Source organism: Cherax quadricarinatus, chromosome 40 (genome assembly GCF_038502225.1).
Source record: "Cherax quadricarinatus isolate ZL_2023a chromosome 40, ASM3850222v1, whole genome shotgun sequence".
Taxonomy (NCBI): domain Eukaryota; kingdom Metazoa; phylum Arthropoda; class Malacostraca; order Decapoda; family Parastacidae; genus Cherax; species Cherax quadricarinatus.
In genome coordinates, this window is record NC_091331.1 from 9,667,525 (window position 1) to 9,693,862 (window position 26,338).

At 41.9% G+C, this 26,338-nt stretch overlaps 1 protein-coding gene across 9 annotated transcripts in view; it reads left to right on the forward strand.

Moving 5' to 3' along the window:
* Nucleotides 1-26,338, forward strand: part of dome (cytokine receptor domeless) — a 438,464-nt gene that overhangs the window by 40,905 nt on the left and 371,221 nt on the right. For 8 of the 9 annotated variants that reach the window (XM_070092688.1, XM_053774864.2, XM_053774858.2 and 5 more), the window contains exon 2: nt 240-549. The exons of the other annotated variant lie outside the window; for it this stretch is intronic. The gene's annotated coding sequence lies outside the window, so the exon portion shown is untranslated. The remainder of the gene's footprint in view (nt 1-239; nt 550-26,338) is intronic. 9 annotated transcript variants of the gene reach the window in all.

Here is a 26,338-nt window from a genome sequence, read left to right on the forward strand (position 1 = left end):
TTGATACATTGATACATTGATACATTGATATATATATATATATATATATATATATATATATATATATATATATATATATATATATATATATATATATATATATATATATATATATATATATATATATATATTATATATATATATATATCCCTGTCACGTAATTCTAATATCTTATTACATGTATATGCTTATATATTTTTTTAATGTTTAATGTAAATTATATTTTTCCCCACTTGCAGACCTCTGTATTCAACAGGGTATATAAATCACATAGTGAAGTGTGAATATATTTATGAAGTGTGAGCAGATATATAAACCCAGAGAAAAGGCGCCTTTTGAACGCTTATAATAGAAAGTGAGACGTGTGCGGGCGAACAGGACCCCGGAGAAAGTTAACTGAGTGAGAGGCAGGTACTCACGATTACCACCCCTACCTTCTGCTGCTGAAGACTACTACTACTACTACTGCCTGCGTAGAACGACTACTGTTTGCTCTAGAAGTCCACTATTGCCTATAGGAAATCCTCCCATCCTTAACACCTTGGCAAGGTAAGTGACATATTTCTGTTGGTGGTTTAATTGGAGGCTGGCTGTTCCTGAAGGGCTTCAACACTTCTGAAGGGCGGGGGCTGAGCTCTTGTAAGTGGAGCTGGAATTTCCTGAAGGAAATTTGTAATGCTTAAGTTACCTTCAGCTCCGGATACTTGACCGGATTTTATTGAAGCTCTGCGTTACTTGAAAATGGATTCGAAAAGATTTGAACACTGCTGGAGCAGCTTTCTGACATCTGGGTCTTTAAGTCTCTTGACCCGAGTCCAAGTTGCAAACCTTATCACTCGTTTACACTATACTTACTTTAAAAACTCCTGGTCCTTCCCTCTACACAGTAACTTAAGATAAAGGCCCCAACACCAGAGGTTCCCAAAATTTTCAAGTACAAGAACCTCCTTTTTAATTAAAAAAAAAAATTGTCAACTCCCAGTGCTAAAAGTTGTATTGTTTTCTTCCAGGGCCGTGTCTTCTAGGACACAGCTCATCTAAAGCTTATTGTCTCAACATGAGAATAATATGTGAACAAAAAGACACTTCGAAGAACAAATTTTTATATGTACGATGTTTCAAAAATGTGTTTTCTTCGGGTTAAAGACCGTGGCTAGGACAACAACATGAACAGATATTAATAAACAGTGCAGCATGTGCAGAAAGTGATAATTCCCTCCTGTAACAATTTCTCATCTTAGAATTTTTTGCATTTTTTGTTATAAACTCCGTACTTGTGCAACGTTACATAACGTTACTACTAAATTGTTTCGTTCACCAGGAATTTTGTAGAGCCTGTTGACAAAGCCCCTGGTGGGTCAGACCTTAAAATATTATAATATTATAGGATTTTATACTTTGTTTACAACGTTGCAATTTAAGTTTTCTTTGACAACGACTAGGGTAATTCTTTTTATAAACTAGTCATTGTTGATTGTAAAGTTGACTAAATAACATAGAAGCTGCATCAAATACAGAATCATTCACGGCTGCATTTCTTTTTGCACACGGTTAGAGCTTAGCTTGTTGAATACGACAAGTAGCCATTAAAAACGTTAGCTTCGTCAACCTTTTTTAAAAATCCAAGATGGACACCAAAAAGAGATTGTTTACTCAAAGACTGGCCAGTTGTGAATTTAAAGGATATGCCTCAAATTTATCTTAAACGTATCCTGATATAATGCATTTATATAATCGGCATATTTATAACAATTTAGAAAAATGCACAACACCATAGTTTACATATTTGAATAAACAACATGTGCAGAGCAAGCTACTGTGTATTGAGATAAGGTTCCAACGGTCTTACTCATCTACCGACAAGTAGATGAGTAAGACACGTGTGCCACACTTGGACATTTTTGTTTCGCCTGCTTAGCAGTCTTCTTAGTTGAATAAAGAGGTGACTTAAATATTGGAGACAGCAGAAACGGTGCAGAGTTAAATTTATGTACGAGCTTTATCAAGCCACAATAAAAAGCTTGCTCTGCTCCTGTTTTTTTTTCATCAATGCTGTGGGTAATGAACCTCTGTATCTGCTATGCTACAAAGTGGTGAAGAAGTGTGCATTGATATAATTCTTCCCTCCACCCATTTTTGTTTTAAACCTAGTCATTAAAATTCAGATCTGTTTTTGATTTAATAAACTCAAGAGTAGTTACACAATTTTTCATGAGGGTAATCTGGTTCCAAACATGGGGAATTTAGTTTATTTATAACGTATTTATACAGCCTCTTGTTGATACGAGTTGTCACAAGATTTCCCGAAGAGGCTGCTTCTAGTGGTGTCACCCGTCTCTAGTGCTGGCCCACGTAACCATTATAACCCGACTGATCTGCCACTTATAGAAGGGACTTGACCAGTTTCTTGAAAGCTTCTGTCGTCGTTCCTGTAATATTTCTGATACCTCCTTGTAATAATATAACAGTCTTTAACCACGGATGCTGACTTTGTTCTCTAATTGTACTCAGCCCTTCTTACAAAAGGGGGATTACCAACAAACCCTGACTGTCTTCAAGAGTGATCCGGTTAAGAGTTCTCCAGTCAGTTCCTGATCAGAGGGGCTGTGGTGGTTACATTTCACTCTATGTAACTAGCACCAACAGCCTGGTTGGTCAATTCATTCACCAGGAAGCCTGGTCTGGGACCGGGCCTCGGCGGGGGGGGGGGCCTTGACCTTCGGAACATACACCAGGTAGGTAGGTAGATGCACCCTTCTTGTTCTTCATTGCATATATAACATCTTGTTGATAAAGTCAGTCGTCAGATGTGTCATTGGCACTGAGTATCACCCAAGAGGCTTGGTACAGATCGTGTTGTGGGGGCGATGATCGCAGGGCAGTTCTACCCGGGTGCACTCACCTTTCAAATTACAATAACCTGTCTTGCAGGTGCACGATATTATTTTACGTTAAGGCGACTAGATCATCTGCAACGCTGCTTAACGCTGCCATCTTGTCTGATTTAATGTATAGCGAATGATCAAGTGTGAGGAAACGTGTCCTCTAGTCTTGCTTCCCGCAGTCTTTCGCAACCAAGAACTGTATTGTTTGTATCTTGCCGGCCACTATGAAACAGTTGGTACTATTATGGAAGAGTTGGCGCCGGTATTGAAGACAATGCGAGGAAGAATTAGAGACTTTGAGGTGGGATACTTAACCGAATATAATTGTGCATTTTAAAGAGGAATGTAGTTTTCAGTTATCAATAAATGTTTGTAGCCAGTTGTCTAAACAAACCCCTTTACGCCAGTCTGTGTAGCAATTAATTTAGGGTATTTACATTTTTTTGTACCATTTAATTAAAAAGACTTATTTTCAATGATGTCTAAATCTGAGTACAAACGACAATTATTCGGCATTATTTCCAAGGGTTTTAAATTATCGTAAAGAGGAACGTAGCATATCATTGGCTAGGCTCTTCTGTAAATCGCTACTAACTGGCATAGTGCCGGATATGTGGAAAATGAAAGATGTGATACTTGTTTACGAAGCGGGTGATAGGCCCATATGTTCTTCTTAGATTGTCAATAAAACACATTATGTTGTGGTCATTTTTAATGAATTTTAGCAAATATAAATGGCAGAGATTGGAGAAGAGGGATTTTTTGTGTGTGAGAATCTGCTGAGGGAGGAAAAATGGCCGAGGGTGTGAGAGGTCGAGGGAAGAAACCCGAGGGTGTTGGAACAACCTGTTCTCCAGTTAGGGCTTCCAGTTTAACACTGTTCCGCTCCGTGAATTTCTGAATGCTTGGACTTTCATGGAAATTTAAATGCTTGTTGTTTTCGATCCTGTTAAAGTTTAGTTTGGTTCGGTTAACGTTTATTAAATAATATTTCTGTATAATTACCCGACAATAATGACATGAAGTAAGACAGGTTAGGGTGGCTTATGCCTGGCAGCGCCAGCAGACGTATGAAACTCGAGCGTGTATTTTCACACGCATGGAAAAAAATGTGGAGGACGGGTTGGTTGGAGAGTAGAAGTTGAGGATGGCAGGGTTACTGACCTGAGATAGAGGTTATGTTGCCACGTGGTCCGCCGCCCACCTGCTGCCCACTCTTTCCTTCTTTCCTACTCACCCACTTCTAACCCACCCATCCACTCTTGCCTAACTGCCTCCTTGCCTGCTCTTATTTCACCCCTGCTCACAGCATACGTTTATTTCCCCAGCCTTCCCTGCTTTCTGCCTACTTCTCCCCCTATCTCCTGCTTACTCTTCCCCGTTGACTACTTTCTCCCTGTTTTCTCCCTGCATACGGTTCTCCCGTAACTACTCCCTGCCTACTAACCCACCTCCACCATCCAATCACGTTTCTATGACACACTGACCCACCCACCCATTTTGCCCCAGCACTCTTTGAGACCACCCCTATCGTTTGTAGTGCACTCACCACCCACTAGGCCATCCCATCCATTCGTCTTTCTCTGCCATCCACCCAGTCATTGCAGGTGTGCGCTACCATGTTCAGTTTTGTAGACCTTGGCATATATAATTCACATTGACAAAGAAAAACCTTGGCTAGGTCACATGTATATTCTGTATACCTACGACCAAACTAGCGTGGCGTGGCTATAAATGCGCACATACACGTACAACTGTAGTAAGCGCTGGTCATTGGCACTAACGAACATAGACTATAAAACTGGCAATAATGTAAATTCTGTATATTTATGTTGTTAATTTTTTAGGGCATCGACGTGTTGTGCTGTGTGGGCCTTGTAGTACTGTGTATGACGGCGTAGTCGGGATATTTAGGTTAGTCTCACAATATGCAAAATAACCAGTGGAAAAAATTCCAAGATCTTTCGTGACTTTTCACACTACTATTCACGAAAACTCTTGGAATTTCATTATTTTTTTCACTGTGGTTATTTTACATATTGTAATATCGCCTGTTTACTGTGATTTGTGTGTGTGTGTGTGTGTGTGTGTGTGTGTGTGTGTGTGTGTGTGTGTGTGTGTGTGTGTGTGTGTGTGTGTGTGTGTGTGTGTGTACTCACCTATCTGTAGTTGCAGGGGTTGATTCGTAGTTCCTGGCCCCGCCTGTTCACTGATTGCTACTGGGTCCTCTCTCTCCCTGCTCCATGAGTTTTATCAAGCCTCGTCTTAAAACTATGTGTAGTTTCTGCCTCCACTACGTCACTTTCTAGGGTATGCCACTTCCTGACAACTCTGATGAAATAAATCGTAACGTCCCTTTGACTCATAGGAGTCTTCAAACTTCCAATAGTGACCCCTTGTTTTTGTGTCCCATCTCTGGAACATCCTGTCTTTGTCCACCTTGTCAATTCCTTGCATTATTTTATATGTCGTTATCATGTCTTCCCTGACCCTCCTGTCCTCCAGTGTCGTCAGGCCGATTTCCCTTAACCTTTCTTCGTAGGACAATACCCTGAGACTCTGGGACGAGTCTCGTTGCAAACTTTTGCACTTTCTCTAATTTCTTGACGTGCTTGACCAGGTGTGGATAAAAAACTGGTGCTGCATACTCCAATATGGGCCAGACGTATGTGGTGTACAGAGTCTTGAAAGATTTCTTACTGAGGTATCGGAACGCTATTTTTAGGTTTGCCAGATACCCGTATGCTGCAGCAGTTATCTGATTGATGTGCGGCTCAGGAGATGTACTCGGTATTATATTCACCCCAATAACTTTTTCATTGAGTGAGGTTTGCAGTCTTTGGCCACTTAGACTATATACTCTGTCCGTGATCTTCTTTGCCCTTCCCCGATCTTCATGACTTTGCATTTGGCAGGGTTAAATTCAAGGAGCCAGCTACTGGACCAGGCTTGTAGCCTGTCTAGGTCTCTTGGTAGTCCTGCCTGATCCTCGACCGATTTAATTTTCCTCATTAACTTCACATCATATGCAAACAAGGACACTTCTGAGTCTATCCCTTCCGTTATGTGATTTACATACACCAAAAACAGCACAGGTCCTAAGACTGACCCCTGTGGGACCCCCGCTCGTCACAGGCGCCCACTCTGACACCTCATCACGTCACGTACCATGACTCTTTGTTGCCTCCCTGTCAAATATTCTCTGATTCATTGCAGTACCCTTCCTGTTATGCGTGCCTGATCCTTTAGCTTTTGCATTAACCTCTTGTGAGGAACTGTGTCGAAGGCCTTCTTGCAGTCCAAGAAAATGCAGTCTATCCACCCCTCTCTCGTGTCTTCTGTTACCTTGTCATAAAACTCCAGTAGGTTTGTGACACAGGATTTGCCTCCCCCGTACCATGCTGGTTGTCGTTTATAAGCTTGTGTCTTTCTAGGTGCCCTACCACTCTTCCTGATAGTGATCTCCATGACTTTGCATACTATACACATCAGTGACACAGGTCTGTAGTTTAATGCCTCGTGTCTGTCTCCTTTCTTAAAAATTGGGACTGCATTTGCCATCTTCCATACCATAGGGCTCTGGTGGCCTGGTGGTTAACGCTCTCGCTTCACACGGTGAGGGCCTGGGTTCGATTCCCAGCCAGAGTAGAAACATTGGACGTGTTTCTTTCAACCTGTTGTCTATGTTCCCCATCAGTAAAATGGGTACCTGGGTGTTAGTCGACTGGTGTGGGTCGCATCCTGGGACACTGACCTAAGGAGGCCTGGTTACAGACCGGGCCGCGGGGGCGTTGACCCCCGGAACTCTCTCCAGATAAACTCTCCAGATAAACTCCAGAATAGCTAGTTGCCCACTTTCAATGGATGTGTTGAAGATTTTTGTTAGTGGCACACACAGGATCTCTGCTCCCTCTATAAGGACCCACGGAGAGATGTCTGGTCCCACTGCCTTTGAGGTATCAAGTTCACATAGCAGCTTCTTCACCTCCTCCTCGGTTGCGTGTATTTCATCCAGCACTTATTGCTGTACCTCCCTATTCTGAATTCCTGGAGTCCTTCCTGTCTCCACTGTAAATACTTCTTTAAATCTCATGTTGTGAACTCCCCATCTTCCTTCCTCAGCCTGATTACCTGGTCCTTGACTGTTGTTTTCCTCCTGATGTGGCTATACAACAGCTTCGGTCAGACTTGACTTTCGATGCTATGTGATTTTCATATCATCGCTGAGCCTCCCTTCTTATCTGTGCATATTTGTTTCTGGCTCTTGGGCTGATCTCTTTATTTTCCTGGGTCCTTTATCTTCCGTATTTCCATTCTCTAGCACACTTAGTTTTTGCCCCCCTACACCTTTGGGTGAACCAAGGACTCATTTTAGTCTTCCCAATTTTTCTGTTTCCTTTGGGAACAAACCTCTCCTCTGCCTCCTTGCATTTTCTTGCCACATAGTCTATTTCTGTTACTGGTTTTCCTGCCAATTCTCTCTCCCACTGAACGTCTTGCAGGAAGTTCCTCATGTCTGTGTAGTCCCCCCTTTTGTAGTTTGGTTTTCCTGTCATATTCCAGCTACCCTCTCCACTTGTAGCTCAACTGTGTAATCAAAGCACGGATCCACATGATCACTAGCTCCAAGGGGCCTTTCGTACATGATATCGTCAATGCCCGAACTACTCAAGGTGAATACTAGGTCCAGTTTTGCTGGATAATCCTCACCTCTCTCTCTGGTAGTGTCTCTAACACGTTGATGCATGAGGTTTTCCAGCATCACATCCGTTATCTTGGCTCTCCATGTTTTGGGACCCCCATGGGGCTCCAGGTTTACCCAGCCAATCTCCTTGTGATTGAAATCACCCATAACTAGTAACTTTGCTCTCCCTATGTGAGCTCTTCTGGCCACCTCGGCTAGTGTGTGTACCATTGCTTTGTTGCTCTCATCATATTTTTTTCTTGGCATCCTGCAGTTATGTGGTGGGTTGTACATTACTCCAATTATCACCTTACGGCCCTCAGACTGGATTGTTCCTACTATGTAGTCCCTTTCGCCCATTCCATCCATTCCTTCCATTTCCTCGAATCCCCACCAGTTTTTAATGAGCAGTGCACTCCTCCTTTCCCTGTGCTCCCTCTATCTTTCCTGAGGCTTTAATATCCAAGTGGAAATATTGCATCTGTTATTCTGGTGAGTTTTTTTTCTGTGAGTGCTATTATGTCTGGGGATGTCTCCTTGATTCTTTCATTCAACTCCTCACACTTATTTGTTATTCCATCTGCATTAGCATACCAAACCTACAACTTCTTTTCTAAAACTGTGGTCTGGGTGGTTGCTGTGAAGGTGGAGTTTGTAATGAGGTGGGTGGGGGCATTGGGTATGGCATGTGCATTTTGGGTTAGAATGTTTGGTTGCATTGGGGTGCTCCTGGTTGGGGCTTTCTGTAGGTGGTTGCAAGGGAGGTTGTATTTGATCCTCCTCCTGAGTCTGGATTCTACCCATCTCCATCTTCACCTGTCTTTCCTTCTTAAATCTTTGTGCCCTCTCTTTCAGTTTCTGCCTTCTTCTCATGTTCTGTCACGATCGAGATACACCTGATACGCCGGCATGTCCCTTAGTCTTGCTTTCTCCTGCAGGATCCTGTTTTGAGCCGATTCTGCCTTGAAAATCACTTTGACTGGCCAGATTCTTCTTGCAAACCCCCCCTACTCTCAAAAAATTTGCCAGCTGGGTCATGTCATCTTCTGTTGCTTTCATGATGTTTTCAATCACTTTTTTCTCCCCTTGTCTTCTTGCTTCGTAAGTTTCCCCTTCAACTTCCTGGAGCCCATAAACAAAGACTAATCTCTCCCTTTCAATTTCCCATTGCATATCCCTATGTATCCCCTGATTCGATTTAGTTGCCTCCATTGCAGCTTTTCTTTCCTCAATCTCTTCACCATGTGTTGTCCCTGGGCCCAGTGGTCTGTCATTTCCATTTCTCAGCTTTCCCTGGGCACTGCTGTGGTCTGTTAGGTCCTGTACATATAGCTTAGCTATTTTTCTACAGTCCCCTCAGTTGTTCTTGATGTGATCCTTTTTTTCCTTGGGCTCCACAATGGTCTGATACAGCCTCTGCATACAGTTTCACTCCTTCATTCCCTATGGCCCCTATGTTTGTAACTGAGGAAGCAGTTTCTGATGTCATGCCCACATTGCTCTTTAGTTCTTTAGGCTGTTTCAGATTTTTCAGTTACTCTTCTAATCTCTGTATTTAAGCCTCTGCTGCTGTGTCTAGCATCTCCCACTTCCTGCTCTCTGCAGCTATCCTCTCTTCCATTTTCATGCTAAGCTCCTCTAGCTTCCTTCCCCACTCATGTTCCCTTTTCATGAGCTCTGCTACCCAGTCTTCCTTCCCAGACTCCTCCTCCAGTCCCCTGGTTTTCAGTCCTGCTCTCTGGCAACCCATTTTTTTGGTTGCTACAGAATGAAAAACTTATGCATTTCTGTGTGGTTGTTTTGTGGTGTGTTTGAGTGTGTGTAGGGGGGCAGAGGGAGGGAGAGGAGGAAGCTGGAGACAGTGGCAAAATGAGAGAGAGAGAGAGAGAGAGAGAGAGAGAGAGAGGTGGGGAGGAGGGAATATGGGAAGAGAGAGGAGAAGAGATAAGCAAAGGGGGGGGGGAGAGAATGGGAGAGGGAGAGGGGGAAAGAGGGAGAGGAGAGGGAAAGTCGGAGGGTGAGAGAGATGGGGGATCTGGGGAGGGAGTGGGAGAGAGATGGTGGAGGGTAGGAGGGGGAGAGTGTGTGTGTATCAGTAGATGTGGGAATGTGTACATGCGAACGTGTGTGTGTACTCGCCTAATTGTACTAGCCAAATTGTGGTTGCAGGGGCCGAGACTCAGCTCCTGGCCCCACCTCTTCACTGAAGGCTACTAGGTCCTCTCTCTCCCTACTCCATGAGATTTATCATACCTCATCTTAAAGCTATGTGTGGTTCCTGCCTCCACTACCTCACTTGCTAGACTGTTCCACTTTCTGAGAACTCTATGACTGAAGAAATAATTTTTAACATCCCCTTGACTCGTCTGAGTCTTTAGCTTCCAATTGTGACCCCTTGTTTCTGTGTCAGCTCTCTGGAACATCCTGTCTCTGTCCACCATATATATTACATGCAGTATTTTGTATGTCATTATCATGTTTCCCCTAACCTTTCTTTCCTCTAGTGTCGTCAGGCCGATTTCCCTCAACCTTTCTTTGTAGGATATTCCCCTGAGCTCCAGAACTGAACTCGTTGCAAATCTTTGCGCTTTCTCTAATTTCTTGACGTGTTTGACCAGGTGTGGGTTCCAAACTGGTGCTGCATACTCCAGTATGGGCCTGACGTATACAGTGTACAGTGTCTTGAGTGATTCCTTACTAAGGTGTCGGGATGCTATTCTCAGGTTTGCCAGGCGCCCATAGGCTGCAACAGTTATCTGGTTGCGTGCTTCCAGAGACGTGCTCATTGTTATGCTCACCCCAAGATCTTTCTTCTCGAGTGAGGTTTGCAGTCTTTGTCCACCTAGCCTATACTCTGTCTGCAGTCTTCTTTGCCCTTTCCCAATCTTCATGACTGCATTTGGCGGGGTTGAATTTGAGAAGCCAGTTGCTGGACCACATGTTCAGCCTGTCCAGGTCTCTTTGTAATCCTGCCTGATCCTCATCGAATTTAATTCTTGTCATTAACTTAGCATCATCTGTGAACAGGGACACTTCTGAGTCTATCCTTTCCATCATGTCATTCACATATACCAAAAATAGCACTGGTCCTAGGACTGACCCCTGTGGGACCCCGCTCGTCACAGGCACCCACTATGATACCTCATCATGTATTATGACTCATTGTTGCCTCCCTGTCAGGTATTCTCTGATCCATTGCAGTGCCCTTCCTGTTATATGCACCTGATCCTCCAGCTTCTGCACTAATCTCTTGTGTGGAACTGTGTCGAAGGCCTTCCTGTAGTCCAGGAAAATGCAGTCAACTCACCCCTCTCATGTCCTACTTCTTTTACTTTGTCATAAAACTCCAGAAGGTTTGTGACACAGGATTTGCATTCCATGAATCCATGCTGGTTGTCGTTAATAATCTTGTTACGTTCCAGGTTCTCCACCACTCTCCTCCTGATAATCTTCTCCATGACTTTGCATACGACACATGTCAGTGACACTGGTCTCTAGTTTAGTGCCTTGTTTATGTCTCCTTTCTTAAAAATGGGAACTACATTTGCCGTCTTCCATACCTCAGGTAGTTGCCCAGTTTCAAGGGATGTGTTGAAGATTGTGGTTAGTGGCACACATAGCATCTCTGCTCCTTCTCTAAGGACCCACGGGGAGATGTCCGGTCCCATCGCCTTTGAGGTATGAAGGTCACTTAGCTTCTGCACCTCCTCAGCAGTTCTGTGTATGTCGTCCAACACTTGTTGGTATATTCCCTGTTGGTGTTCCCCTCTGTGCTGTCTTCCCAGAGTCCTTCCTATCTCTACTGTAAATACTTCCTTAAATCTCATGTTGAGTTCCTCGCATACCTCTTGATCATTTTTTGTGAGTTCCCCACCTTCTTTCCTCAGCCTGATAACCTGGTCTTTGTCGTTTTCCTCCTAATGTAGCTATACAGCAGTTTCGGGTCAGACTTGACTTTCGATGCTGTTTTCGTACTGTCGCTGGGCCTACCTCCTTATCTGTGCATACTCGTTTCTGGCTCTTCGACTAATCTCCTTATTTTCCTTGTTCCTTTTTCCTTCTTTACTTTTTCCATTCTCTAGTGCACGTGTGTGTGTAACTATATGAGTGTGGGTTTATTAAGTGTGTGTGTGTGTGTGTGTGTGTGTGTACTCACCTAGTTGTTGTTGCAGGGGTCGATTCACAGCTCCTGGCCCCACCTCTTCACTGGCTGCTATAATACCTCTTAAGGCTATGTATGGATCCTTCCTCCACTACATCACTATCCAGACTGTTCCACTTTCTGACAACTCTGTGATTGAAGAAATACTTTCTAACATCCCTGTGGTTCATCTGATTCTTCAACTTCCAACTGTGACGCCATGTTGCTGTGTCTCATCTCTGGAACATCCTGTCTGTGTCCACCTTGTCGAGTCCTCTCAGTATTTTATATCTTGTTATATCTCCCCTATCTCTCCTGTCTTCCAGTGTCAAGTTGGTTTCCCTTAACCTCTCCTCATAGGACATACCCCTTAGCTCCAGGACTAGTCTTGTTGCAAACAAGTGTGGGTTGGGATAGCGTGTTTGGTTGTGGGGTTCTAGGGATGGTTGTGTGTGGTTTCCTCTTGTTGCTCTGCCCTTCAGATTCTGTCCTTGTCTCTCTTCCTAGCCCCCTTTTGCTTTTGTGTCCTATACCCCAGCTGCTGTCGTTCTGGATTTGTTCCTTTTCGGTCTAGGAACACCCTCTTGTATGCTGTGTGTGTGTGTGTGTGTGTGTGTAATGCAAAACAACTCAAATATAGCACTCATCTTTTCCCTTGCTCCTTCCTTCCCTCTGCCTCTTTTCATTCATGACATCTTAAAACAAAGTCACGGGTAGTAGGATATACTAATTACCTTCCGTGTTGGTGTTGTCCAGTGCGCGGGCGCGAGTAGGTTCCAAATGATCTTGTCGGTGTTGTCAGGAAACCAGGCAGTTTAGTGCTGGTGGTAGTAACAAGAAAGCTTAGTCAGGACTGTCCCCCCTTCCCCATCCTCTCTTGGGTATCTTTGGAGTTAATTCTCTGACATGGCAGCACAGTAATTACGTAGTGGTGTTTGGGTTTCTGTGATTGAGATGGCAACGAGAGTGTGATTGAGAGTGCTGGTCTGTGTATGTGTGTATTCAGTTATTTATACTCGCCTAGTTGTGTTTGCAGGGGTTGAGTCGTAGTTCGTGGCTCTGCCTCTTAATTCTTATCTACCGGCTTTACTGATTTCTAACATCCAGGGACCCGCTCTTATCTACTCTTGTAACTATTTATATTGTTTGCATCCACCACTTACTCAGGGCTTTCTCTCTACTCGTTATTCCTTTTTTAATGTACTCGCCTTGTTACATTTGAGGAAATTAAGCTCAAATCTCCAGTGTTCGCGTATTTACCTAATTTTGACAGATGCCGTCGTTCCTTAGCTGCTTGTTTCCACATAGCTCTACTTATTTTATCACTGCCCAGTATTCCCACTCAATCACTTTCTACAATGGCCAAGTGCAATACCACTCAATAATGCAGGATATGGATTAATAGATAAATGTGAAACTGGGCACTGTAGCATTTATAGTATAAATGAAGAGGTTATTATGGGCCAGATTAGAGGGAAAATTAGTCTTGTATAAAACTATAATAATTTAATGATATAATAAGATTACAGTTACACTCGCTGACCCTCACCCTCGTCGGTAACAATCTCCCCTTCTGTCTGTCAGGCTGGTCAGGATAACACAGAACTCTCATCTGTCACTCCTTTCTCCTCATCCCTCCTCCTTCTCTTTCATAACCATGACATTTATTTCGTTCATTTCTTTCAGTTACGTTATACTTAAAAGTTAGTTTTGAATATATACTCAGAATGTTTGACATTTTATTAAGATACACTGACATATCTGGGCTTAATTACTGCCTCAGTGGCAAGAAATCACAGTAAAAAGCGTGACTACAAATGGAAGAAAATGCCAAAGTGAAAAAGTAACTGAACAGATTTCCTAAGAGCTTTCGTGCGTTTACATAGTTTCAGAAGTGTTAATAAGACTACAGATACGAGCGTACTATGTATTTCTCAATAAGTGGACAATCAAGCACGTAATGTTGAAGAAAGTAACTAAAGGTGATTCCATACTTTTCATTTAGTTTGTACATTGTGCATATGCTTAACTTGCAGAGTGCTTGTAACCAAGGTTAAGCCTAGTTTCAACAGCATCCGCCAGTTTGAAATGCTAGTTGATTTGTAAATGTCGTGGTTATCTCTTGTTAATATTGTTGTGGACTTTACATCAACTAAGATTTGTGATTGCTTTCCTGTGATATTCGAATTCATTATTGAACGCGTTATAATCTTATCATGCATGAGATGGAATCTATAAGAATTTTCAAGTAATTCCCATCTTGATTTTTGCTTATAAGTAACTGCCTTCTTATGTGCGCATGGTGCTATTCATTATGATTTAGAATACTTTTAAGGTTGGTACAGAATCAGTAATTATTAGTGAGATAACCTCATCGTCCATAGTTTACCTTGTGTCACAAGGACACTGTCGTATGTCTTACCTGAGGAAGTGGCAACAAAAGCAGTTGCAGCTCTGCCTAGGACTCTTGTTTACTCATCAGTGTATATAATTTGATATTTGCTGAATGACAGGCTAAAGTTTCGTCTTGGACAGTTGATTTTGTAATGTACAGTACTGTATTCATGGTATGACTGGTAATATTTTTTGAAGAACTTTATGTAAAATACATATAGAAGAATCAGACTTGGGGTATCAATTCTTCAACTGATCCGAAGATTGTATTAGGCTTATTAACCCTGAGAGTTTGCAACCCAGAAAAATCTAAGAAAACCAGTGTGGCTTACTTTTATTAGGGGCCCCCTCGGTCCTGTTCCCTAAAATGAGAACCATAACTGTCGGCTAACAGTTATGGTTCTCATTTTACTGCTGGATGGACTGGGACAGGTTCAACATCTCATCTGCCCCACGATCGATTCCGGGACGGGTGGTAGAGTGTGTGTGTGTAAATAGCAGTTAGGGTATGTTCAGAAGTACTGGCATTGCACCTATTTTGCCTACTCGTAACATCGAAGGAAAAAAAAAGACAAGCGTCCACAGGGAAATAATCCAAATCTTAAATATAGGACAGTGTTGCATCTCATCCCTAGTACTCATCAGAAAACGAGAATTGTCTGTTGTAATTGGAAAGTTAGCGTTGGTTGTGACGTCGACGATGGTGCAGTTACCAGAGAATTTCTGCGTATCATGTGTTCTCGGCAAGTGTTACATGTTCGTAGCAAATGATGTGGATTTATCGCTGTTAAGAAACTTCAGGGAATATTGATGCCGTTGGTCGTCCATGCCTTATTAGTTTCCGGTTGTCAGAAGCACTTGTTGATAGATATTTGGCCTATCTTTTGTGTGTGTGTGTGTGTGTGTGTGAGAGAGAGAGAGAGAGAGAGAGAGAGAGAGAGAGAGAGAGAGAGAGAGAGAGAGAATGGTTATCCATCTCTCATTCTCTCGGTGCTGCTGATTCTCCTTTCATCCTCCTCCTACCCTAACCCCATCTTACCTCTTCCTTTTCCATCTCTTCCTCCTACTCCCTCCTACATTCACCTCCTCTCTGGTGGTCTTCTCAGTGTTCCGTAAATACTCTGGCCGCTCAAAATAAATAAAGAGAACAAACAATTTGACTCTCCCATCAAACACGATTAACTGAAAGTCAACAAAGAGAGAAAATGACTGTTGCCTCAAAGTTTTTAATTTAAAATAAATACCAAAAAATTAACTGGCGGCCTCGTGCCTCGAGCCACGTGAATGAAAAAGAAACATTTATTTTTTCCACCTGTATACCAACCAAGGTCGGCAGTAAAACGCAGTATGTTGAAATGAAATTGTTTCATTTGTGACTTCATAATTATCCAGGAGTGACCAAAACTTCATCGGTCAATATTGAGTTTAATTGTTTGGTTTTTGTATTATGTAATTTTTTAATGTTAAATTAGTCGTGCAATGATAGTTACATATTCGGTAGATTAGGATTGAAACCATTTTGGGTAAAATAAAGTAACGTAATATAACCCGACCAAGACTAACCTGAAACTACCCGTATTCTAGATTACGTTAGGTTAGGTTTCTTTACCAAAGAAAACTTCTCATAGGACCAAAATATATGTCCCCATTGCACAACCCAGTAAATGTTGAAGAATTTGCATAGTAACCCATATTTAAACTGAAATCCGAGCAGTTGAACTCAATAATGATCACGTCTTCTGAGGTTCTTTACAAGTGACGGATGGTTGGTTGGTTTATTAGGTATAAAGCCGTTCGACTACACAAGCCTCATCAAGATTGCATGTCACATGTTCACCAGTCAAGGATTTTTTAATACCTAATATAGAGATTGACGTAAACTACAGTAAGTGTAGATATATGCCATACACTGCTGATCTTGCTTCTAGAGAGATATGTTCTCTAGAGCAGTAATTTTCAACTTTTTTCGGTGATGGCACTCCTTAAGTCACATATCTTATTCTGTGGCACCCGTAGTCAATTTTCTATTAGAACCGCTCCCCAAGAATACTTAGGATTAATAATGATGATAATAATATACAAGTGCATAAAACAGACATACGAAATGTAAAATATACAAACCTGTTAGTGTAAATAAAACACGGGCAGTGCAGATCAGAATAAAATACAGTACAAAACAAACTAACTTGTCTTCTGTAACTTTTTTTTTAGCGAGATATTTGTGTTTGGTGTGATTGATATTAGGTAGAATATTGGACAGACATACCCTCATTTTTTTCCTCGAACGATTGTAGCCTTTCCCTCTTGTTAGGTTTTATATTTGTGAAACAGAAAATCCCTACCCACACAGGTAAGATGTGGAAAATTACATGAAAATTAAAAGTTTTTTGACAACTTGAGGATATTCATTCTTAATCTATCTAGAGTTCATCCAGAGGCACTTCAATATGCTTTAATTTCGGACTGCCTTCATTATGTATTTCAATTGGTTTCTCTTCTGATTACATGGAGCTTCGACGATTTTGTCACTGATGCAGTAAGTGCGTTTCTCAACTATTCATAGTCTTCCGTACGTAAGTTTTGGAAATAGTACCGATTTTTTCTACAAGTACTTCAAGATGCTCAAAAATCAATGGAATGAGCTCTTTATTCTTTGTTGCAGCAACATGTAGGAATATATCCATGTTGCCTTCCTTCACTGAGAGCCAAGATTCTTAATTTATCTCTCGGAGCATTAATTTTGTCAGTCGAAGATAAGATATTTTCGGTGTTGCCTTGCATGTTGGAGTTTACCTTGTTTAAATATTCAAAGATATCCACTGAGTAGTATAATTTTGTAGACCAAGTGTCATCTGCAAGCAGCACACAAAATTCTTCTTACTGCTCAAGGGTAAAAAAAAAAAGTAACTCATCTTTGACTTCATACACTTGTGACAACACTTTCTTGGGGAGAGTTGTGCGATTAAAAGCTAAAGAATTTGATGCATAGTGGGTGTTGTCACAGTTGTTTTTTGCCGATGACACGGTTGGCAGCGTATTCAGCTCGCATAGCTAGTGTCCGTGGTTCGATCACCAGCATGGGTAGAAACGTTGGGCATGTTTCCTTACACTTGCTGATCCTGTTCTCCTAACAGTAAGTAGTTACCTGGGTGTTAGTCCACTGTTGTGGGTCGCATCCTTGGGGGAAGTAGTATACTTAGGGCTGGGCTATGAATGAGCTGAGGTAGGATAACTTTTAGCTTGTAAAACTGATTTGCGTAAAAAGATTTGTGGATGAATTTGGGAGGGTATGTACAATAAGGAAATTAAAAGTGAACATAGGAAAAAGCAAGGTGATGAAGGTAGCAAAATATTTTGGTAAAGAAAGACTGGATATCAGATTGGAAGCAGGGAGTATGGAGGAAATAAATGTGTTCAGATATTTGTGAGTAGACTAGTTGGACGGGTCTGTGAAACACAAGGTGAACCATAGAATTGACGAATGGAAAAAGTGGATAGTGAATTGAGTCATCTGTGGAAACGGAGAACGTTATCCATGGAGGTAAAGGGGAAAAGTATGAGAGTATAGCGGTACTAACACGCTTATATGGGTGTGAAGCATGGGCTGTGAATGTTGCAGCGAGGAGGCGGCGGCTAGAGGCAGTAGAGATGCCGTATCTGAGGACAATGTATATTGTGAATATTATACAAAGAATTCGTAATTTGAAGATGAGGTGCGAAGTTACTAAAAATATTAGGGTTTTTGGGGTGGTTTGGACATTTAAAGAGGTTGGAGCAAAGTAGGATGACTTGGAGGGTATACAAATCTGTGTTGGAGGGAAGGAAGGGTAGGGGCCGTACCAGGAGGGAGGGATTAAAGGAGGCTTTGTATGCGAGAGGCATGGACATCCAACAGGAGTGAAGGCAAATGGTTTTTATAACATGACATGCTATTGGAGTGTAAGCAAAGTAACATTTATAAAGCTATTCAGGGAAACCTGTTAGCCAGACTTGAGTCCTGCAAGTTTGACGTACAGTGTTTGTACTCTCTGAAGGAATTGTGGGGCTATTACAGATTACAGGGGCATCTGAGCTGTAATATCGGCAGGGGCATCTGAGCTGTAATATCGGCATGTCTCTGGTAAGAAGGTGGAATGAGTGATGGTGAAAGTGTTAATTCTTTTTCGGACCACCCTACCTCCGTGGGAGACGGCCGGTGTGTTGAAATATAAATATATATATATATTATATAAAATATGTATGTGTGTGTGTGTGAATGAATACGTATATGTATATCATTAATGCAGCTTCATACTAATTACAAAAGAATTAAAAAAAAATTGTCACCATTGCTGGTAGACTTGGCATAAGAAACCTGAGGTAATTGTGTAAACAGTGAGTGTTGAGGCGGCGGGCGCGTTCCAGCACACTGCTCTGCTAATTCCCACAGCAAACACCCCACTGTCACACCTGATAATGATACTGTTGCGGCTACACCGAAGTAAGGTAGCACCTTTTTTTTATACACATTTCAGTTTACAGGCGAAGAACTGTTATCCTACCTCAGCTCTGTTTCAAAACCCAGCCCAATCTGTTCTAGTACCCATCCTGGGATGCAACCCACAACAGTCGACTAGCACTCAGGGATTTACTTATTACTAGATGAACAGGGGGCAACAGGTGTAAGGGAACATGCCTAACGTTTCCACCAGTACTAGGATCGAACCTAGGCTGTTGCATGGATCATGGCCTTGACGGTGGAGTACATTAATGCTGGCAAATGGCTCTCGATGCAAGGAATTAGAGGAACTCCCATCTTTGGATCATTCCTGATTACCCCCACATTCTCCAGGCGCTGTGTGATCCTACGGGTTTAACTTTTCCCCATTATTATTTTAATTCGCTGGGATCATAACCTTTCACCTGCTGCCCGCCATTTCATCAGTTCTGTTAGATTGGAAAAAAAATATTATAGGGACAACTATTAAGAAACATACTGAAAGTAAAAGTACACTGAATGTAAGTTGAAATGTACAAGATTTGCCCACCAACGCCCCCGTGGCCCAGTCCTTGACTGGCCTTCCAGTGGATCGTGGCCTGATCACTCAGGTTGTTGCTGCTGGCCGCACGCAGGCCAACATACAAACCACAACCCAGCTAATCGGACACTGACTTTAGGTTGCTGAACCGTTTTGGGCCTTTTGAACAGTCTTGGGTCCTGAACACTTACTGTGTTTTCTCCTAGTGTATTCATGACACCTCTGCTTGTGTTTGGGTATGTTGCATCGTCTGCTGAGTCCTTTGGGACGAGTCCTTCTAGGATTTCCTAGGTGTAGATTATGATGTATCTTTCTTGTCTGCATTCCATGGAGTACATGTCAAGGGATTTCAAACATTCCCAGTAATTAGGTTGCTTGACTGAACTAATGTTTTGTGAAGGTTCTCTGTACATTCTATAGGTCTGTATTTTCTAGTCTCTTCCAACTGTTTTTTTATGTACTTAACAATCTTGCTCCTCCCATCAAGTTTAAATCCGAATGAGAATCTAACACATTGCTTCTTTTCCTGGATGTACATGTCCATCACTTGGCGGCAGACTTTTCTTTTTCCATTTTTTGCAAACTAATGTACAGTGCTCTCTCTCTGTCAATAAAAGTGCTCCTGTTTCTCTTTCTCCGTCTCATTAAAATCTACGACCCTCAGTTTCTTGACTGGGAAATTCCCACCCTTCCCAGTTCTTTCTCTCATCTTGGCTACCCTTCCGATTTTATATTCTGCCTGCTCACATGCTAAATGGACTTTATTATATCCCAAACGCTCTACTCTCTTTGAAAGCTCCTGTTCTTTGCCGTCCCAATATTTTCGGTCTCCCTAATCTTAACAACACTCTCCATTACTTTTCGCCAAATTAACACACTTTGTAGTAACCTAGTTTGTACCTCTCCTGCCACTGATGCTTCCGGAATCCACTCCATTTCCTGCTCCTCTTGTCCTCTTCAATACTCTGACAGACTTAAAGAACACAAAAGAGGTATTAGACTTGCCGACACTGACAACGCTATTTTTTATCATGTTAGAGATCACAGTCATCCTGTTAACTGGTACTCTACCTAAACTTACTTCTAGCCTTCACAGACGCCATCTTGTTGAAGCATCCCTTACACACAACTTTCCTAATATGAATCTTAGTCCTGGTTTTCTCTGTAGATGCCTTCTTTTATCATTACATTGTCAAATACTCCAAACTTCAGAACACTCGTGACTTGACCTGATCTTTATTACCGTTTCTCTTTTCCTATATTTGTTTTCTTTGCCTTTCCTGTCTCCTGCTTAGGTGGGTTCTGTCCTACGGGGTTTTGTCCCGCTGGTATTTGGTCCTACTATTGTAGGCCATTAGCTCTCCTCTTGTGCTCCTCTTCTGTATTGTATTGATAAAGCCACAGGTTGGCGAAACGTCTGCTTAATAAAGATACCCAGTTATTGCGCATGTGTCTAATGTATTATGCACCATTGATGTTAAGAGCGACCTGCACTAAACCCATGGGTTGTGCAGTTGTTGGGAATCAAAGTGGTTGGTGGTCTTGCTCCTTAGAGCCCTTTCAAAGATTTTTTATAATATGGAACGTTAGAGCTATCGGTCTATAATTCTCTGCTATTGTTTTGCTGCCACCTTTGTGGAGTGGGGTTATATCCGTTGTTTATAGCGACTGTGGAATGACCCCCCGCGTCCAGGCTCCTTCTTCATAGCATACCTAAGGCACGCGATATGGGTTTCTTGCAATTCTTGATGAATGCGTAGTTCCACGGGCCTGGGGCAGAGACTCGTGGAACTCCGCGTTCATCAAGAACTACAAGAAACCCCTATCACGTGCCTTACATACTCGTGTGGAAAAAATATTAGAAAGCCCTTCAACAGCATCAAGGCATCCCCCTTCCCTTCCGTTCCCTTCCCTTCCATTCCCTCCCTCCTAGAAGGGAACACTTAGGGAAAAGTAGTGAGTAACACCGCTCACCCCTAAATATATATTATCTTGATCACCTCCATCCTGCTTTAGAAACACTTTGGAAGAGATGCATGTCGGTGCTGTTGAACGGCTCTTAATCAAAGGAATTTGAGTAATTCTCCAGTTGGATCATACATAATTGCTTCCCATTGATCATGGGGCTGTATGACCCCTACTGATTAAGTACTTACCAACAGAACATCTTCCCAGTTGACTGAATAGTTGACATCGTTATTCGTAACAAATGTCTGGCTAGTTACTTCAACTTGTGTAAAACCAACCTTGATCTTGTCTGTTAAAGCATTTTTTTGCCAGGCAGTAAACGTGCTTGATTTAGTTCCAAATCCTGGAACATTGAAACCGGATTTCTGATACTCGTCTCGTGGTAACAGCAACTGTCAGCAAGTTCGAGAAGTTACCGTGCGTGCGTGTGTGTGTGTGCGTGCGTGCGTGCATGTGTGTGTGCGTGAGGGCGGGCAGGCAGGTCGACTCATGAGGTTGAATATAAGAAAACTTCAGACTACATTCAAGAAAATTCAGAGTAAATTAGAGGCCGGCCATGCCAGATGTGTTGAAGATTCCCCTGCTGGTACTTGTCTTTCTCACACACAATTTGACGTTGCAAAAACAAGATTGCATAAAGACTAAGGATAAAGCAAGGCCAGCAGCAGGCATCGTGAGAGTTACTACCGTCCTATCATACCAGCCTGAAACGGAAGCCTGTTAAACATTTTGTAACAAGATTTTTTTCTGGTATTTTTATTTTATAATGAACATGTAAATTGTAGGTAAATCTTACAAACTTCCCCTTACATTCAGTATGCATTTATCTTTACTTTAATGTTTCTTAATGGTCTTGTTAATAAGATCTTCCCTTTTCAGTTAAGGAAGTGGGGTGATCTTCGGAACCATTATCTCGTATGACTGATACCTAATAGGAACAATAAATTTAGAACGAGTTTGAGGCTTGGATAGTTCAGTTGATTAGTAGGTGGGTTAGGATAGTTCAGTTGATTTATAGGTGGGTGTGGTATTGTGGGTGAGTTTGTTGGCAGGAAGGAGTGGTGGGTGTATGGAGTGGGAGGGCGGGCAGGAAGAAATGTTGGGTGTATTGGTGTGGGAGGGTGGACAGGAAGAAGTGTTGGGTGTATTGGTGTGGGAGGGAGGGCAGGAAGGGGTGGTGGGTGTATTGGTGTTGGAGGGTGCACAGGAAGGAGCAGCGGTTTGATGTGGTGGGCAGACAGGGAGTGGTGGTGTGTTGTAGTAGTGGGTTGAGGGTTATAGAGTAAGTGTAGTGTAGTTAATTTAATTAGAGGCCTGGGATATAACTGCTCACTTCCAGGGAGAGTAATTAGATGTTCCGCAAGCCTCTTGTTGCTTCCTCTCCCTCAACACGCAGGGGACGCACGCTGCTCTCGGCCCATGCTTCTATTTCTCTTGTATTTTTGTAAGTAATTTCTGCTCCATTTTACTTCATTTTGTAAGAAAATCTAGGACGTATTCATTATTTTAACTTCACATCATTTGCATCATTTTTATTTAAAACTGCATTTTATCTTTAGTTCATATTTCATTTCAACAAAAGTTTAGTTTTATAATATGCTCCAGTAAATCTTGTTGCAGAGATGTGATGTAATAGATTCTGATTATTCATTATAAAAATGAAGGAGATTTGTTTGTGTTCTCTTCTTGCTGGACGGTGTCAGAGAAGTTTGTGATGAACAAATTCCGGTTCTCTGATATTTCTAGCATATCATAGTAATCTTTGTGTCAAACCTTTCTTCCAAAGATTCCTTGATGCTGGCGAAGGGCTTTTAAATCAAGGAATTAAAACTTCATCTGATAAAAATGAACTGCTATTCCCCAGGCGCCGTATAATCCTTTAGGGTTTAGTTCTTTCCCATTGTTCTCTTCAGCATAATATTCTGCTGAAGGTGACCTAAGCTGGAGGTCGAAATACAGACTACCATTCTTACTCGGTTTTGACTCTTGTGAGATTTCTTCTCGGTATGTTAAGAATATAGAAATATTGAGACTTAAATTTAGTCTTTATCATAACATTTGTGGGAAGAAAAGCAGTGAAATGATAGATAATAATATTGATGTAAATATATATTGTAATGGAGTACAGTGTAGTTTGATATATAAAGTTTTTAATTAACTTGAGTTAAACACGCCGGATAACCTCCAGGGTCTAGTGCTTTCCTAAATATTCAAACAATTTCAGCTCTGCTGTTTATTATTTCTAATATACTTAACCTTCATTACAATTATAATTTACTTCGTCTAAATGTTAATTGCATTTTTTCTTCCCATTTATTTAAATCCACGTTATCTCATATTAGTCAGGGTTATATGCACAGAGAACATTTTAATAACTCTCTCTCTCTCTCTCTCTCGATATATATATATATAGGCCATATAGGTAAAACTTACGATTTTGGCTTAAATAGCAACGTTCTTCTTGCCGTATAAGGCAAGTGAAGATTGATGTATGCAATGATTTTCTCAAAAATCATTCTGAACCTAACGAAAAAAAATATATTACATTGTGTTTGTTTATTATTAAATTATTGTAAACTTATCTAAAATATATTTAATTGGATTAGGCTAAATTAAACTGCGCTTGTTATAATAAGGTTAGGTAAATTTTCCTTGATCATACGGGTAAAGTGCAGCCTTAATGACCCTCGTGTAGTCGATAGCCTTGAACACCTAATAAAGCAACCATCTCAGTTAAAGTGATTAATCTTATGCTGAATGTGTGATGATACATATTATCTAGCGTGGCCGAGGCGTGCACCATTGTGATTTGGGCATCCCGTGTGCTGTATCTTGCTTCCATCACCGTACTTCGCTTCTTGGTAAGCAAGGAGAGGCTTCTCAAATCTTGGGTGACCCTTGAAGCAGAGGTACTGTGCTACTCCTTGACACTTGAGACCTGTCACTAGTACTTCAGGGTCTCTCTCTCTCTCTCTCTCTCTCTCTCTCTCTCTCTCTCTCTCTCTCTCTCTCTCTCTCTCGCTCGCGCGCGCGCGCGCTTGTTTACGTCCTGCGAGATGCTAGTTGATACTGTTATTGCAGGCCAGTGAGGCTGGGTGTGTGTGTGTGTTTGTCCAGCCAGGCTGGAGCCGGGTCATGGCAGACTTGTATATTTAGCGTTTGCCTCCAGATTCAGTCTTACTAAAGCGATTTTTGAAGTCTGAAGGCTTGCTACGCGATACTGCAGTTTATTGGAGTGACTTCCGAAATTTGATGGCTGAGAAGAGGGAAGTTTGTTGTTAATGTGTCTGGTGACTGAAGAGATACAAGTATACTGGAGGATTTGTTTTATACTGATGAATTTACAGATTTTGATCTGTTATCCTACTTTAGCTCATTTGAAATCCAACTTTATGTAAGGGATACTGCTGTTTCCCACGGCAGTCTGCTAACATCCAAGTACCTATTTACTACTTGACGAACAAGAGCAGCAAGTTTAGGGAGACGTAATTGTACATGTCTTCACCCGCGCGGGATTAAACCCAAGTGTTTTGGCCCAGTTGATAGCGCTATCACTCAGGTACGGGCCACATGTTCGTGGGTCTGGTGGTTAAACTTGCTGAAAGTTAATGGTTGGGAAGGTGTGATGTGATGGTTGGGATGGTGTGTTGTTGTGACCTCCATGGTGTGATGGATGGAAAATTTATGTTTGACTGGTTATTGCGGCAGCTGAAAGACGAGTTCCCAGTGTTTTTATTCTAGCAGTTCGGGCGAATGTAATCAGACATTTTTCGCAATCTTAAATTTTCACTTTCTGGTTTGCGATAAGGGTATTTTTCTGAACTTATTATTGTAAAAAGGCATTTGAAAAATCCCATTGGCTATTCTGTATGACACGCTGTTAGTAAATCTCACTGGCTATTATTGTGTAAGAAAAATTGTTAGGTTACGTATTTACGTATTAATATTCTCTTTTCTTCAGTGTTTAATCTATCAAATAATGTATTCAGAATGGAGAGACTTAGCTCTGGCTACCTTGGTGGATTCCATTCTAACACTGAAAATATACTTTTTCGGCATCACTTTTTTCCTGTTTACAATTGGTCTTTTGTTCTCTCTCTCTTCATGGTGCTAAGAAATACTCTTATCTATTATCTCGTATCGTTTTATGAGCGTGCGTGTGCGCGCGCTCATGGGGATCAAGACGTAGCTCCTTCTCCCCCCTCCTCTTAATTTTTATCGAGCAACTTTAGGGATTCTTGGCCTCCGGAACCCAACCATGTCTACTTTTATATCAAGCTCTAAGAGAAAGGGGCTGGGGCGAGTTAGCTACTGTAGGTAGCGAGTACATGGGATAAATCAGACAGAAAACAATTTCACACAGAGAACGACTACTACTAGTCTCGAATGAGGACTATCTACTGTTACCTAAATGATTGAAACAAATTAGAGGAGGCTGAGAGAGCAAGCAAGCAAGCAGGCAAGCAAGCACGCAGGCAGAAGCTTGAAGTGTTATATTTCACGTGTGCACGACGGGCCACCATCCATGGAGGTCACAGTAGACACGGTGTGTAGTCGTGTGGTGAGGTCCACCTTGTGTGGCCCCCTCTCCTTTATTCTTCTGCCTGCATGCCCGCAACCCCTTAGCTGGGCCTCATGGAAGCTTAGCTCGCGTTTGAGGTCGTAAAGATAGGCACCTTGCTCGAGAACCGGTCTTCCCTGGGACGCAGGAGACCAGCCTCCTGAGACCTGGCTCAGGTATACTCAGCTTTAAACTACACAGTTCCTTTTTTTATGCATTATAGTACGCACATTTCTAAACGCTCATAAATTTCCTATATAATTAAATATTAGTTATTTTAAGTTTTTTAAATAATTTTGAAAAAGACTTAGTATGTACCCCCATAAATTTGATTTATCTGAGTTATGCAGATATATTCTGCATAATTTTATTTCCAGTATGCCTTTAGCAGTTGTGCTTATTAGGCAACCTTGTGGATAAGCAGCCTTTGAGGATAAGTTGTTGAGTGTATGTATACATCACTGACAAGTACATAGGTGCAACAATTAAGTATATTTGTTCTGAAACGTTTCACCTACACACTAGGCTTCTTCAGTCGAACAGAGAGGAGAACAGAAAACAGTGGAGATGTAGTTATGTCATAAATCCATCACTCGACGAAGTATGTAGGTTTGAGATGGTCAGTCCCTCATCGGCCTGGAGAAGAGTTCAGCTCCATAGTTCGGAACAATGTGAAGCTGAAGCATG